The sequence below is a fragment of the Diabrotica undecimpunctata genome, chromosome 8 (assembly GCF_040954645.1).
Source record: "Diabrotica undecimpunctata isolate CICGRU chromosome 8, icDiaUnde3, whole genome shotgun sequence".
NCBI lineage: Eukaryota > Metazoa > Arthropoda > Insecta > Coleoptera > Chrysomelidae > Diabrotica > Diabrotica undecimpunctata.
The window spans coordinates 71,747,732-71,762,397 of record NC_092810.1 but is presented as its reverse complement, the minus strand read 5'-3'; the positions used below and the strand labels follow the sequence as shown (position 1 = coordinate 71,762,397).

The window sequence follows — 14,666 nt, the reverse complement described above, 5'->3', positions numbered from 1 at the left end:
CAATGAAAAGTTATAGAGAAACAAAGAAATATTGTACATTTTTGGCATTGAATTTTACAACCCTACGTGGGTCCTAGCCTCCTCAATAATTTCTCTCCAGTCGTCCCTATCCATCGCCTTTCTCCGCCAAGCACGTATTCCCATATTTCTCATGTCTTCATCGATGTTATCAAGGAACCTTGTTCTAGGTCTTCCTCTTCTTCTCTGACCAATGGGTCTATCAATCAGCGTTTTTCTAGCTGGATTATTTTGTTCCATCTGCATTACATGCCCTATCCACCTCAGACGTCCTATCTTAATATGTTTTACGATATCAGGTTCCTGGTATATTCTATAAAGTTCGAAGTTGTATCGTCTTCTCCACACTCCATTGTCATTCACTGTTCCATAAATTCGATTTTTCTTTCGAAGCATCCTAACATGTAATCATTATTTTTAGTTACAGTCCAGGACTTTGAACTGGGCGTATTATTGTTTTGTAGAGTTTTATTTTTGTATTTCTCGATATAATTGTGAATTTAAAGAGATTGGGCCCAAAATAGCATCTGTTGGCCGTGCAAATTCTGCGGTAGTATTATTTTCAGTGTTAAGGAGCGCTCCCAGGTATACAAATTCGTTCATTGCTTCGATGACGTCGGTTTCTATAACAAATGGTCGTAGTATTTGTGGTTGCGTCTTTATTTTCATATACTTCGTTTTGTTGGTGTTTATTAATAAACCCATTTTTGTAGCCAGAGCCAGATTGAACAGTATACAGGAGAGAGGGTCTCCCTGGCGCAGCCCGTTTTTTGTTTTAAAAGGTTCAGACAGTTCCCCCTGAATTCGTACTCTACATTCAACTATTTTGAAATTTTGTTACATTTTCCAACTGATTTGGTACTCCTAGCTCTTTCATTGCTTTGAACATTTCTCTTCTATTTACAGAGTCGTAGGCTGCTTTGTAGTCTATAAATATGTGATGAGTAGCAATGCCATATTCCAGTGTTTTTTCCAAAATTTGTTTCAGGGTTGCAATCTGATGAATTGTCGATTTACCACCTCTGAAACCAGCCTGGTATTTTCCTACTATCCGTTCTGCGTTTGGTGCCATACGATGACATAGTACTGTGAAAAATATTTTATACGCTGCATTTACACAAATACACGCTGCATTTACACCATACACAAAAAAGATATCTCCTTTTTTGTGTATGGTGCAAAATATTCCAATCATTGGGGAGGGATTTCTGTGTCCATATTTGTTTTATAAGCTGCTGTAATACCATTATGGTATCATGGCCACCTTCTTTATATAGTTCAGCTGGGAGATTATCTATTCAGGGTGATTTGTTTCTGGCTAGTTTTTAACTGCATCTTTAACTTAAGAATCGTTGGTGGTTCCTTTTCCCTCTCGTCTGTTCCCCTTACCTAATCTCTTTCGTCTTCCGGGTTTTCTTCTTCTTCCTCTATATTAAGTGCCTGGTTAAAGTATTCCACCATCTATTCATCACCGTCATATACACCATCATATATTAATAGGTTGTTAATAGTTTTCGTCTTTCGTTTTTTTTTGGCGTTTTTAACGAATTGCAATTTGTTCTATATAAAAGCCATGCTTGAACAACCACAATGTCAACACAGTGAAAAAAGTATTTGTGGTACCACTCCTTGGACCTAATCGTTATTCTAGAAAAGGCAATAAACAAATTTAGCAAATAACGCCCTCCATACTCTTGTTGTATAAAAGAATGGATAATGGACAATCAATATCAATATATTACTTAGATATGTGGTTCTATCCCTTCTTTTGGTCACATGGATCCCTTTGTCATCATACCATTTCACCACAGTCAGGGAAACACCATCGATCATCGTTTTTTGTTCCTAAACCTCTCCCTTGTTTTTGGCTGATATCAGTTCACAGAGTCACAGTCTATTTTGCTTAGAGTCCTTAAACACTGTATACCATTCTTTGCTAATTCTAGCTGAAAGTTGATGCTGTTAAACCAATTGTCAAAGTACAATTTATAATTCTGCTGTTTCGGAATAATCTCTGATAACCTGAGGACCACATTACCAGCTGAACCAATATATATATATATATATATATATATATTAAATGATAAAGTTCTTTTACAGTATAAATTTCAAATTGATACATCAAACCAGAGGTATCAGATAAAACAAAAAACTTGAGACTGCTTCTTCCTTTGAAAGGAACAATTTGCTTATCGATCAATAAAAAATCTTTAATTGGAATTGTAGAACATATTATTTTATTCTCTTTAGTGATCAACAGTCTTATCTTGTATAATTTATCATAATCTGGAGACTCTACATGGTTGTTTACAAGTGTCGCTTTGGGTGTCGGTTTAGACTCATTACGTCAGATACTTGGGTTATCCTCGTGTTTGGATTCCAGAACATTCATTGTCTCAGTAATTTATATATTGGCACATAGCGTGACATGCCACTAAATTGTTCCATTTCAGTTTTTGTTACTGCAAGTGATTTACTTGGATTTTCTTGGATACAATATAAATTAGACTGCTTAATCAAAAGTACAATCAACTCATCGTCAAAAAAATGAGTTAAGTATTCTATTGGCTGTTTTACCTCATTTACCTTTCATTACCTTTCTATTCTATAGCTAATGAAATTTTTGTTTCACAGACTTTTCATTTGTAATATCCTTTTAGTTTTTTACTTCTAGAATTAGATGAATCTTCCACTTCATCTTCAGATGACTCACCAGAAAGAATATCATCCTCCTCATCTTGAACATTCTCGTCCAAAAAACCAAATAATGATATATAATGAAATGTAAGTTGCGGGAAGAGTCTAAAAAATATACTTACAAATACATCTCTATTTTCAGACTGTATTCGAGTATAAGAGGGATCATTAATAGCATCACCTTCATCTAACTCACTTTCGTCAGAATCATCTGGATTGATCTTATAATAATATTTTCATTTATACTATCCCTATTTGCGTAAAATATATTTACACTAAGTTGAGGTAGTTCCATGGTGTGATGGTATAAAGTTGCCTGAAAGTTACGTCCGTTTAAAACTTGATTTGTTATTCTAATTTTAATTTTATACTTACTAATTGTATATGAATCAATTATCTTACAATTCTATTAAAAACATAACATAAAAAGTTATAAAATTAAAAGTTGTTTTTGCTACTGTTAATGAAAGTATCCTGAAAAAATTAGCTGGTTATCTATAAATTTTGTCACAGTCGTTTTTCCGTAGAATCACACGCGTTGAATAATTTTATTTTCGTCTTTTTCTTATAATTTTTCAACTATTACATTAAAAAATAGCAGTATCTATAAAATGTCGTAAAATCGACATGTTTAGGAAAAATCAGACTGTGTCAGACTCGGCCTAATGAAGCGATACTCAAAGTTTGGAGAAAGTACGATTTGATTTTGGGGAACGAAAAAAGTGAGAAGACTAACTGGCTGACTTTGCAACAAACAAGAGTTTGTTATTATTAATATATATTTTTAACTGCCTCGCAGAAGATTATACACCTGAAAATCACTGATAAATAAAACTAGTGACAAAACACAGTGTAAAACATCATTTACAGAAGAATTTGCATACTTTTATTCAAGTGAATGACACAGAACAAGAACTTGAAAAATTACATAGAATCTCACAACAGGTACAAGAGAAATTTCTCAAACTACCAAAAATGTAAAAATTCATAGATGACAAACCAAATTTTCGATATGATGGAGGAATGGCGAAAGATCAAAGATCAGAACATAACATCATACAGTAAAATAGACAAAGATCAAAATAATCAGAAATAAAGATCATAATAAATAAGGGCCAATGAGTAAAAGGTCAATGCACAGAAATACCACTATTACAACATAAATACGATTCGTTCATCATGCACAAAAGAGTTAAAGAAGTTTCAGGCTTATACAAGCTTAGAGGATTCGGGCGTTTTACTAATAACCAAGGCAAGCCACTGTTAGGTGTAAATGAAAGACTAGACACGTGGAAGGGATATGTGGAAATATTTTTTTCAGATGAACGGCGTAACACGGGTAACGGGTAACACAATTCTATTCGATTACCGATTTGATTCGATAATCGATTTGATTCGATAATCGATCCGATCAGGATCGATAAACGATTCGATTCGATATTTGACTTGATTCGATTCCGATTCGATGATCGATTTGATTCGATGATCAGTTAGATAATCGATTTGATTGTTCAATCGATAGTTGACTTCGAGCTGAAATTGATAAATTTTACATTCTTAAAAGTGGTTCATTGGGTTAGCAGCTGAATATTAAAAGCCAAAGTGTATCTCTTATCAACGATGTTGTTATATTTCGTTAGATTTATCTAACATCTTTAGACGAAAGGTACAATAGTGTTACAAAATGGTGAAATTGTATAATTTCCAAAATAAAACAGATAAAACACTTACTTGTGTGAGGTTGCAGCAAAAAGTTGTGAAAAAAAGTCTCGAGGTGTTCATTGTAGTGAAAAGAAAAAAATGGACAAAAATCCTATGTAGAACTTTTTTCAAAATTATACACCACCCAGACAATTAAGTGTATATATCGAATGTGGCATTTCAAAATTATCTATTTAATTAAAAAACATTTATGGACAAACAGTTATTAAAATACTTTTTTAATAATATTTTTTTTTAATTATTTAGGGTTTAGAAAAATGCAATAAGACAAGATGGTATTATTAAGAAGAGTCTAATATACTAACTTGATTATTTTTTGTTTCTAGCATTAGCAGAAAGGAATAAATATCACTTAGATGTTGTATATCTGATGTTGTGTTAATCACATTATCATTTGTTGCAATGTGAGTCATTTCTGAAAAAAGTCTTCTATTATAGGATGTTTCTTTTTAAAGGATTTTGACATCTGCAAAATTCATTCGGTGATTCTGGGTGTAAACGTGATTAGCTAAGAAACATCTATCGTGATAAAGCCTACAGTCACTTTTATGAGTAGTGATGCGGTCTTTGAGACGTCTAGAAGTTTGACAAACTTCTAAAAAAAATACATGGAATACATTAAACAATAGAGAGTAGACAATTTTTAATGGTCATTTATTATTCCCCATAGGAGCCTCCATACGAGAGAGTATGTACATTGCCTCATGATTTACCCTCATATATATATATATATATATATATATATATATATATATATATATATATATATATATATATATATATATATATAATTGCCTTTATCCCTATGAGGAAAAAATATAATAAAATACTGTTGTGAATTTATTAATTGTTATGTCTTTAATTTATAATGTCTTTACTAATTTATTATATTGTTCCTACTTTAATTTATTAAAAAGGCACGATAATTTATATAAGTTTATTTATCACTACACATACAATAATTTATTAGTAGGCGAGCGTAACAATAATATCACGAGCGCGAATCTTTATTAACTGCCTTCAAAATAAAAGTTCCCTCATATTTATACGAAAACAGCTGCTCTAGAACTGAATGGATGTTGACCTCAATTGACCTGGTTTCGCCTCGAATGGACAGGCCTAATTCCGGAAGATTCGAATGGAACCAGTTTTTTATTACTTGGGGTTTATGGTCGAAAGGTCTCGTATAATCTAAAACATATTAGAATCAGTCATCATATATTTTACAGTTATTTTTAGGCCAGGATATTTATCGTAACAATACTATGTTAGTTGTAAGATAATAGAAAATAAATGAAAGAGCATGGTTAAAGAAAGTACATCAGCGTTAGCTGTAGAACATTTAGACCGATTTAGATTAATAGTAAATAAAAACAATTTAATAATATAAATCTATGAGTTACCACAAAACAACAAAACTTATCATACAGTGATATGTATTTCCGTTATTCTCGATATCGTAGGGTATGTATTAATATTCAAATTAAAAAAAGATGAGTAATTTAAAAACAATGTCATTTTAAAAAGTATTACAGCTACACTTTTCAAGGACGCAATAAAGAAACGAGAATCACAAAATGACATGTTAAAAGACTCGAAAATCATACAAGCCAAGAAGAAATGTGAATTTAGATAAATATCCTAAAACTGTTCTTAAAGATAATCCATAAGACAAGCTTGAAGTCAAATTTCACTCATACACAGTTCGGGTTCATAAATGCTTTTGATACGATAGAGGCTTTGTTTTCAGTACGTCTTAATCCAGAGATGCAGAGACGTCAATTGCGACATGTACGCAAGAAGTTTATACGCTGTTTAAGTATGAGAAAGAGTTTGATCGAGTACAACATGCCAAGATGATCCAAATATTAAAATAAGCAGGAATTAATAACGAAGATCTGAAAATAATTAGAAACTTTTACTGCAAGCAGACCTTAAATACGTGAAAATCATATGTGGAATGAGACAAGGCTGCATTTGGCTCCTCTAGTCTAAAATCTCTATTCTGAAAAAATATTTTGCGAAGCTTTTCTCCAGTTTCACAAAGGAATTCTACTAAACGAGTACTAGTTAAACAACATCAGATAGGCAGATGACGCCATAGTATTTACGGACAACCTAGAAGACCTATAAGTCGGTATAAAATAAAATCACGTATTACAGTCAACAAGATAGGGAGTAGAGAATATAGACGTATATAGACTCAATATAAACGTAAAGAAGACAAAGCTCATGATAATTAACAAGAAAAACATAACAGAGGGTCATCTCCACGTCAACCAAACCCCATTAGAAACAGTGACGCAATACAAATACCTCGGCACCATAATAAATGAAGAATGGATCAACAAACAGGAAAAGCCTAGATGCGCCTTCAACCAGATGACGACCTTTTTCAAGAGCCACAACTTGGTATAAGAGTCAGAATGCTGCGATGCTGCGTCTTCTCAGTCCTTTTTTATGGCGTTAAATCATGTACGTTGAACGAAGATATGTGCAGAAAATTAGAAGCATTTGAGATGTGGCTATATCTTAGAATACTTAAGATCCCGTGGACTGACGAGTAACTACTGAGGGGGTCCTCAGAAGTATGAAAAAGAATCGAGAGGTACTCTACCATTAAATCTCGAAAACTACAGTACTTCGGACACATTATAAGAAATTACTCCCATCCTGCAAGGAAAATATGTGGAAAGCGAGGTCCAGAAGAAGGACATCTTGGTTAAAGAAACTCAGAACTAGGTTCAACACAAAATTTGTGCAGCTTTTCCGCGCTGCTGTAGACAACATAAACATTATATGCCCATTATACAAAGAGAAATCAACCCTAACGCAATAAACATCGCGCAATAATCCTTCTGAATATAGCCTACAAGATATTAGCAAACATCTTTCGGAGATTGAATAACCGTCAGGGCATTTGATCATTAACCTGATCTTTACGCCAAATTATACATAAAATAGCAAAAAATATCAAAAAAACTCATAGTGATATCAAAAAAATTGAAGCTGGCCAATGTACTGGCAGTAAAAATTCATGGCATACCAGCTCATCGACATACCCTTAGAATAAATAATTCGAGACGCTAATTTAAACAGCAGAGGAACTATGTTTAATCTGTTCACACTTTAGTTTACTGTGAAGACGGGCATCACAACAAGAATCAAGACAATAACCACAAAAATTATAACAGCAGCAGTAGAACGAGTGGAACTATTCGTAAACCAAAGTAATTGCAAGTTAATGCCGACTAACACAAATAAGAGCTTGAAATCATCATGCAAATCTTAGTAATGACCAAAAATTTCGAAACTGTGGAGGAGTTCACAATAATGGAATAATGGAAATAATATCAGGAGAAATAAAAAGAAATCATATGCACTACAGTCCTCTGTTAAAATATTGTAATGTTTATTTAATATACAGTAATATATTTAATGAATGTTTATATAAAATACATTTATTTATTGGACCGTACAAATTTATATTTTTGACTGATCTCTAAAATTCAATTTATCTTTATATATGTGTGGCTTGGTACAAGAAGTGCTTAAGTCAAAATTTGATGTTTTTCAATAAGGACAATGTCTCCCTTAAAATTGTGTTGTTGTACAAATAGTTTATTTAATATATTTTTGACACCGATCATGTGATTTTGTTGAGATAATAAATTAGTTTATAAGTTTGAGTTAAAAATTAAAAGTTAAAAACAAAAATTCTTCCTTTTTGATATTTTTGAGTAACATAGTCATTTCTTGAAATAAAAATTTTAGGTAAATTATTAATTGTGTATTGACATAGGCAATTTAATACAAATTATCTGCGATACATATTCTACTTAAAAATAAAGATGGGCAAGTTAATTCCTGGTGTTTACATATATCTTCATATATACGCTTGTCAGGTAAATATTCATCATCTACAGCTTGGGCTGGTGCTGGTCTAGCAAAACTACATAACAAAAGTACCTGTTTGATACAGAAATGTAAGGCATTAAGTCCTTGAGGTCTTTAATTTTTTTATCTGAGAGTGGAATTCTCTGATTGGTTAATGGGGTTAGCGCAACTTCGCATGGACTACTGTTTGATGCAAGCCCAGACAGTTGAGCTGAACGTGTAGCACATGTTGCTTTCTTTCTTGATAAATCCATTACCTTAAAATAGTCTGAATCAAAAGAAGTTTTATAAGAAACTTTTGAAAGTGTATCTGTGCGATACTGTAACCATCTTTGTGATGTTAGGAAATATTTTCATTACGCACGTAGTGACTTTTTAGAAGTTATGAGAAATTCAGGAAATATTTTTGTTCCATTTCTATAACTTCAATAGAAGGATTTCTCGAAACCATTCTAATTAAGTTCGCTTAGTCTCTGGGTACTTCTATTTTGACAGTTGTATATTTCTTGACTTTTTCTTCCATTTCTGTTAAAATCTTCTATCGAAAGAGACACCATAACAGCAACATAAATATTTCTTGTTTGTCCTGAACAGCGGTCACTGTACATGTTAATTTAATTAATATTTGCCGTTAAGAAAAATATATATTGTCTCAAACAGGATGCTATTTCTTGTCCTCATCTAGCGCCTATTGATTCGTCCCAAACGTAACAAACGACATGTTTATTTTTATTTATGCAACATGTAGGTAGTGAGGTTTAAAGTCCATAATGATCTTTTATAAAAATAAATATTGTTTTGAAGCATGGGTCTAGCTAACCATTTTTCTAAATCAAATGACAAAAATGCAACACTTTCAGAATTACAGCTTCGGAATGTATCATTTTTTTTTGCTCCTTGTATGCTCGATCTGCCATGGCAAGATGCTGGCTATAATTCTCTTTATGAACTGGTTGTTCTTGCAAATCAGAAGTTGTATCAATTAATGAATTATACCGATCGCACTTTGCACAAGTATCATTAGAAGGAGGGTGAAATGACAGGTTAAATTTTTCGGAATATTTTTCTATAAAATGACTCTAGTTCAGGTGTTACATGTGTGAGAACTACAATGATCTTTGTATACCCGATACATTTTTGAAATAGGTAAATCTTGAGACAAATATTTTTTTTTCAGTATGCGATCCTGAATAATGGCTTACATACGAAGGAAAACTTTTAATATGATCTTCTATTGTCGTAACTGCTTCGTCAGTGACTTTCTGTAGGCGACCATGCCTTCCTTTTTGGTCTTCAGGGCAGATACCTTTTGTACAGTCTCTTTTCTTTTTAGCTAATACTTTTATTTTTCCTGGTTTTATATAGAGAGTATTTAAAAACATAGTACGGCAAACTTTAACTTTTTGTCCCTCATTATTTAGAATATAAAAAATTGTCAACTGTGTCTTTTGCTTGGCGAAGGCTTTCAACTTTTTTTTTCAACTTCATTAAAATTCTGAGCAATAAACTGATTTTAAGAATTTACGTCTAGTGCATAAAATGTCTGTTTACATGAGCAAGCAGGTTTTAAAAATTTTCCAGGAACAAACTTATTTGACGTTGAAAAATAAGAGTTTCCCTTGTTTCTTGCATCCCGGCGCTTATTACGCTGCCAACCACTTGGATTTCTTTTTCTCTTCCTTGTTTTCTCTTCTTTTGTCAATGCATTTCTTCCTTTGCCTTTTTTTATGCAAGTATTGTAAGGATTCTGAACTAACTCATCACCAGATGACGACTCATGGGATGGTTCATAAACATCTGAACTATCAGACAAATACAAATTATTGTGCACGTCAGCGTCCTCATAATCTTCGTCTGTTTTAGTATCTAATGATGGTCAATATAATTCAGTTGAGGTAGATGAATGGTAAGCAGATGATATCAACTTACCATTATCAGAATTCCTTATACACATTTGCTCTAAAGTTTTTCCTCGTTAATACATTTTATACACTTCTTGTCTATTTAAATGTTTTATATCTAACTTAATTTAGTCACAAAAATAACTTCAAATCAATGGCAAAAACTAAAATCACATGGAGCACTTTATTATCTTCAAATTTGAGACTACACAAATCTCAAATATTAAATAACCCTTAAGCAAACGTTGCGATGTTGCCGGTGCAAAAATCATACATTTAAACAAGAAGTGACTATTACGACATAGGCAGTTCTGACATTAAAAATTTAAATCTCAATAATGCCAAGTCGACTTATGCATTTCTTGTACAAATTTTCAGTTTAACCAGAAAACCTATGTCTACATAGGTATTTCTAGTACTAATTTTAAACGAGACTTTGAGAGATAGGTATTTCGTGATTTTAGGAAAATGTGATTTTTAAGGTTAGATAGACTTAGGCATGTCTTGCACTGAAACCGTTGTGGTTTTTTAAGACTCTTAGACCAAAAATTTCAAAAGTGCAAAAAGTGACTTAGGCACTTCTTGTACCAAGCCACAGATATAGCCGATTTAGTCGTTCCAAAACCCCTTGGAAGTCTCTCGATATCAGGTCAGCGGTATATCTCGATCGAACGCCGAAATAAATGCAATAATCTTTGTAGGGACTACGAAGAATGTATCCAATTAGGTGGTGGATTGATAAGGCCAACTACTTAAACTAGGGTTTAAACTAAAATTATGTTTCTATTACAGATAATTGACTCAGGGTGTTCTTTTTTTGACTCGTAACTTAGGGAGTTTAAAACTTTTAAACTGTGATAACTTCAAAGCAGGAAATGTAGAATTTTTTTTTAGTATAAACATCTTCAATAAAAATTTGAATAAAATATTTTAAATTGTGTCCCAAAGTAGACATTTTCTTACATGATATTTAAAGAGGGTTGGCCACTCAAAAAGTACATCCCGATATTTGGCAATATTCATTGGATTTTGTGAAAATACTAAAACAGTGCGATTTTTATTCTAAAGAGGTCACACTTTAACAACATAGATCTCTGTTAATTGCCAACCCTTTAATTTTAAATAGGGAATATAGCATATGTGGCACATTGTTGGACAGCTATTTCGCCGGAGATTTCGGACATCCATATTTTTTTCCGATTAACTCTATGCTTGTGAAAAAGTATCAGTTTATTGAAAGTTTTACACCTCCTAAAAACTAAACGTAACACCTATGTTTTGCTAGTGTCAATTTCCGGTCATGTCCAAAACTAAATTTGCAACATTAATAGGAAATTTTATAAAATGTAACGTAAATAAAATAACCTAAATTTTAAAGTAATACATTCATAATTCAGAACAGTTTACTCATCAGCTACGACTATTTAATTCAAAATGATATCCACCAATGTCTATACATTTATAATATCGTTCGAAATTACTAAGAACATATGGAGCATTTTATTGGTTACTAGACTACATTCATTAGTACAGTAGTAGCACTATTCGTTGTCTGTCTTAGTTCTTCCAATGAAACTGGAACGGTATTATAAAACTTGCTTTTTAAATAACCTCATATGAAGAAGTTCAGGAGAGTTAAATCGGTGATTCATTGAATACAGCAAGATCACCGATTTAACTCTACTGGACTTCTTCATATGGGGTGATTTAAAAAGCAAGTTTTGTAATACCGTTCCAATATTTATTATGACAGTATTATAAAGTGGAAAGATGGAATTATTTTAACTTATTCACTAAAAATTGTGCAATGAGAATTCAGTCCATAAAATATTGCGGTTACCATAACTCCTAAATAAATTAACATCAAACAAAAATGTCATTTATATAGATATGTTAAAATAATTTAAAGTTTTTACTCTTATAGTTGTAAGTATTGAAATATTCGTTTTGTTTACATATAATATTTATTCTAATAAATTTACAGTTTTCTCCTGAAGAAGTCACAAAATCGTGAGGAAATATTTAGACATAGAACAAATATGAGTTTTATTTCCTACAGACCGATTGCTGATACTATTGTAACGAATTATATTTGCTTACCTCGGGATAAGAACATAGGGGTAGAAAAATTGGGGACAGTAACTATGGGGGCGAAGATAGGGCAAGCAAACCAATCTTTACGTATGCGAATGGCACTCAGGGGGTTGTTGGAGAGCTGGGGTCATGGATAAGTGAACTAAAAGGGTGTCAGATTGGGGTATCTACACAAAAAAAATTAAACAAAGGGGTTACTTACGTAAATCTCCTGGACAATTGGATTAAGACAACAAGAAAGAGCTTCTAGCTATTTTAAGGGAAGGACGCCGCTTCGAAGAAACCTAAACTTGCTGGATTTAGGAAAAATATCCCTAAAATAAAAAAACACATAAAGGGTTAGGAGATTTTCTAAATAAAAACAAAAAATTGATCAGAGAAACAAATCAAAACGTTTATTTTTGTCTCATACAAACAGTTATCAAACATATAAATGGCACAAAAAAATATACTATATAAATAGTTGCCAAATACAGAATAAAAAACTTACATGTGTCCGTTTACAAACTCCAGAGGTTGGAGATACTACAAAACTTACAAATGTTACCGCACAGAGATTAACCTTTTTTTTTTAAACAAACAAAACAAATAAATATCGAAAAGAATAAAGCCAGTTGTCATATGTTAACATTAAATTAAAAAAAAAACAATTAAAATGACAGCTAAGTTAAACCATAAAATTTACAATTTATTAATTATTACAAATCTTTTTAAATTTTAATGAAAGCAATTATTGTTTATCAAAAATAATGTCTATTCAATTTGGAAAAATTAATATGTCAATTGTTACCTTGATTCACTAACTTTGACACTTAACTTTGGAAAACTTGCTATCTCTGGGATTTTAGCTGCAAGGACAAAACTCTCAACTTGAACAAAAGGAAACCATTTCCATACACAGGGACGAAGATCTGACGCAGATGGGGCTGGATCAAGCAGGCAAACGACAACAAATCTGGTGAGACATCCTATACAATAATTTTCAAAAGTTTTTTCAGTTCCGGTGTACTGCACAAATCTTATGATGATTACTCTGTTCTAAACTGCCATTATGCAAAGAGTATTATCACCTTAACCGGTCTTAAGACATTACACAAAGAAATTGAATCGACTCGCGATTCAAAATTGCCCAAACATCTATCTACTCTGAAATTTCCTGCTTGACTCTTATGCGTTAGATTTTACAAATTCAACCAAAATAAATTCCCCTCTTGACCTAAATCTAATACTGGTGTGGGCAACCCTTCTTACGTCCATAACATAAATTTCTTGTTTTTAAAACAGGCGTCAACTATGTTACAAAGCGACCCTCAAACAAACTACTTCCAAATATGAATTATTTATTTATTTAGCGTATGGCTACATCACAGTCTCATATATATATACATATATATATATATATATATATATATATATATATATATATATATATATATATATATATATATATATATAGAAAAGAAATTTAATCTTTGCAGATTGGTTAAATAGTAAACTCTTAAATATTGGGGAAATCTGCAAGAAAGACTCTAATGTGTATCAATTGTTTCGCCGAACGTTTTCGCCAAAGAGAATTAATTTGGCTTCTTCAGGGCTGAAAGAGAATAAATTATAATTAGCTACCATATATTATCTATTAAAACATTATTGATCTTACCGTAACTTAGAATTGTAGAGTTAGAATATTAAAAAACTTTGCTAGTAACATAGTGGTGTTTTTTGTTACTATGTGCAAAAAAAAGTTTTTTATAAGGTTTGAAATGTATGGTAGCTTTGAACTTGACACGTAAAGGCTTACCCAAGGTTAATCGAAAAAACCCAATGTAACTACATTTAAAAGGAGGTAATTCTTTGAATTGTCGGCAATAACTAAATTTTTGATTTTCAGACAGTTAAAAGTGAGGTTCTGTTTGAGCCAGAACGCAAGCGCTGACAACTTCATTAGTTCGTATGAATCTTTATGTCGTTAAGGTTCATTGGTAAGAAACGAATGAATTTAAATCCCAGTAAAGGGAAATATTATTTTGATTTTCTTTATTTAATTATCTTATATTGTTCATGTACTATTGAATCTTATTGAGATGTATCTAAGAAAAGCAAGGGAATGTTATATATTTTTTGTTAATGAAAATTAATTATAAAGGTATGTTAGTTGTTAATGGATATTTCAGTCAAGTTAGTTATCTGTGATATAGTATTGTTCTTGGTATCTGATTTAAGTAACAGGTGGTATATATCGCTTAGATTCTTGATGTCACTCTTAACATTAATGGAGAAATCGTTAAGGAAAATATAAGACATTTCAATGAACTCTCTTTTAGATTTATTATTCTCACG

The 14,666-nt window shown here is 31.9% G+C and overlaps 1 protein-coding gene across 1 annotated transcript in view; it reads left to right on the top strand.

The window, feature by feature from the left end:
- LOC140447684 (ATP-binding cassette subfamily C member 4-like) overlaps positions 1 to 14,666 on the top strand; it is a 273,353-nt gene that overhangs the window by 166,460 nt on the left and 92,227 nt on the right. The window lies entirely within an intron of this gene.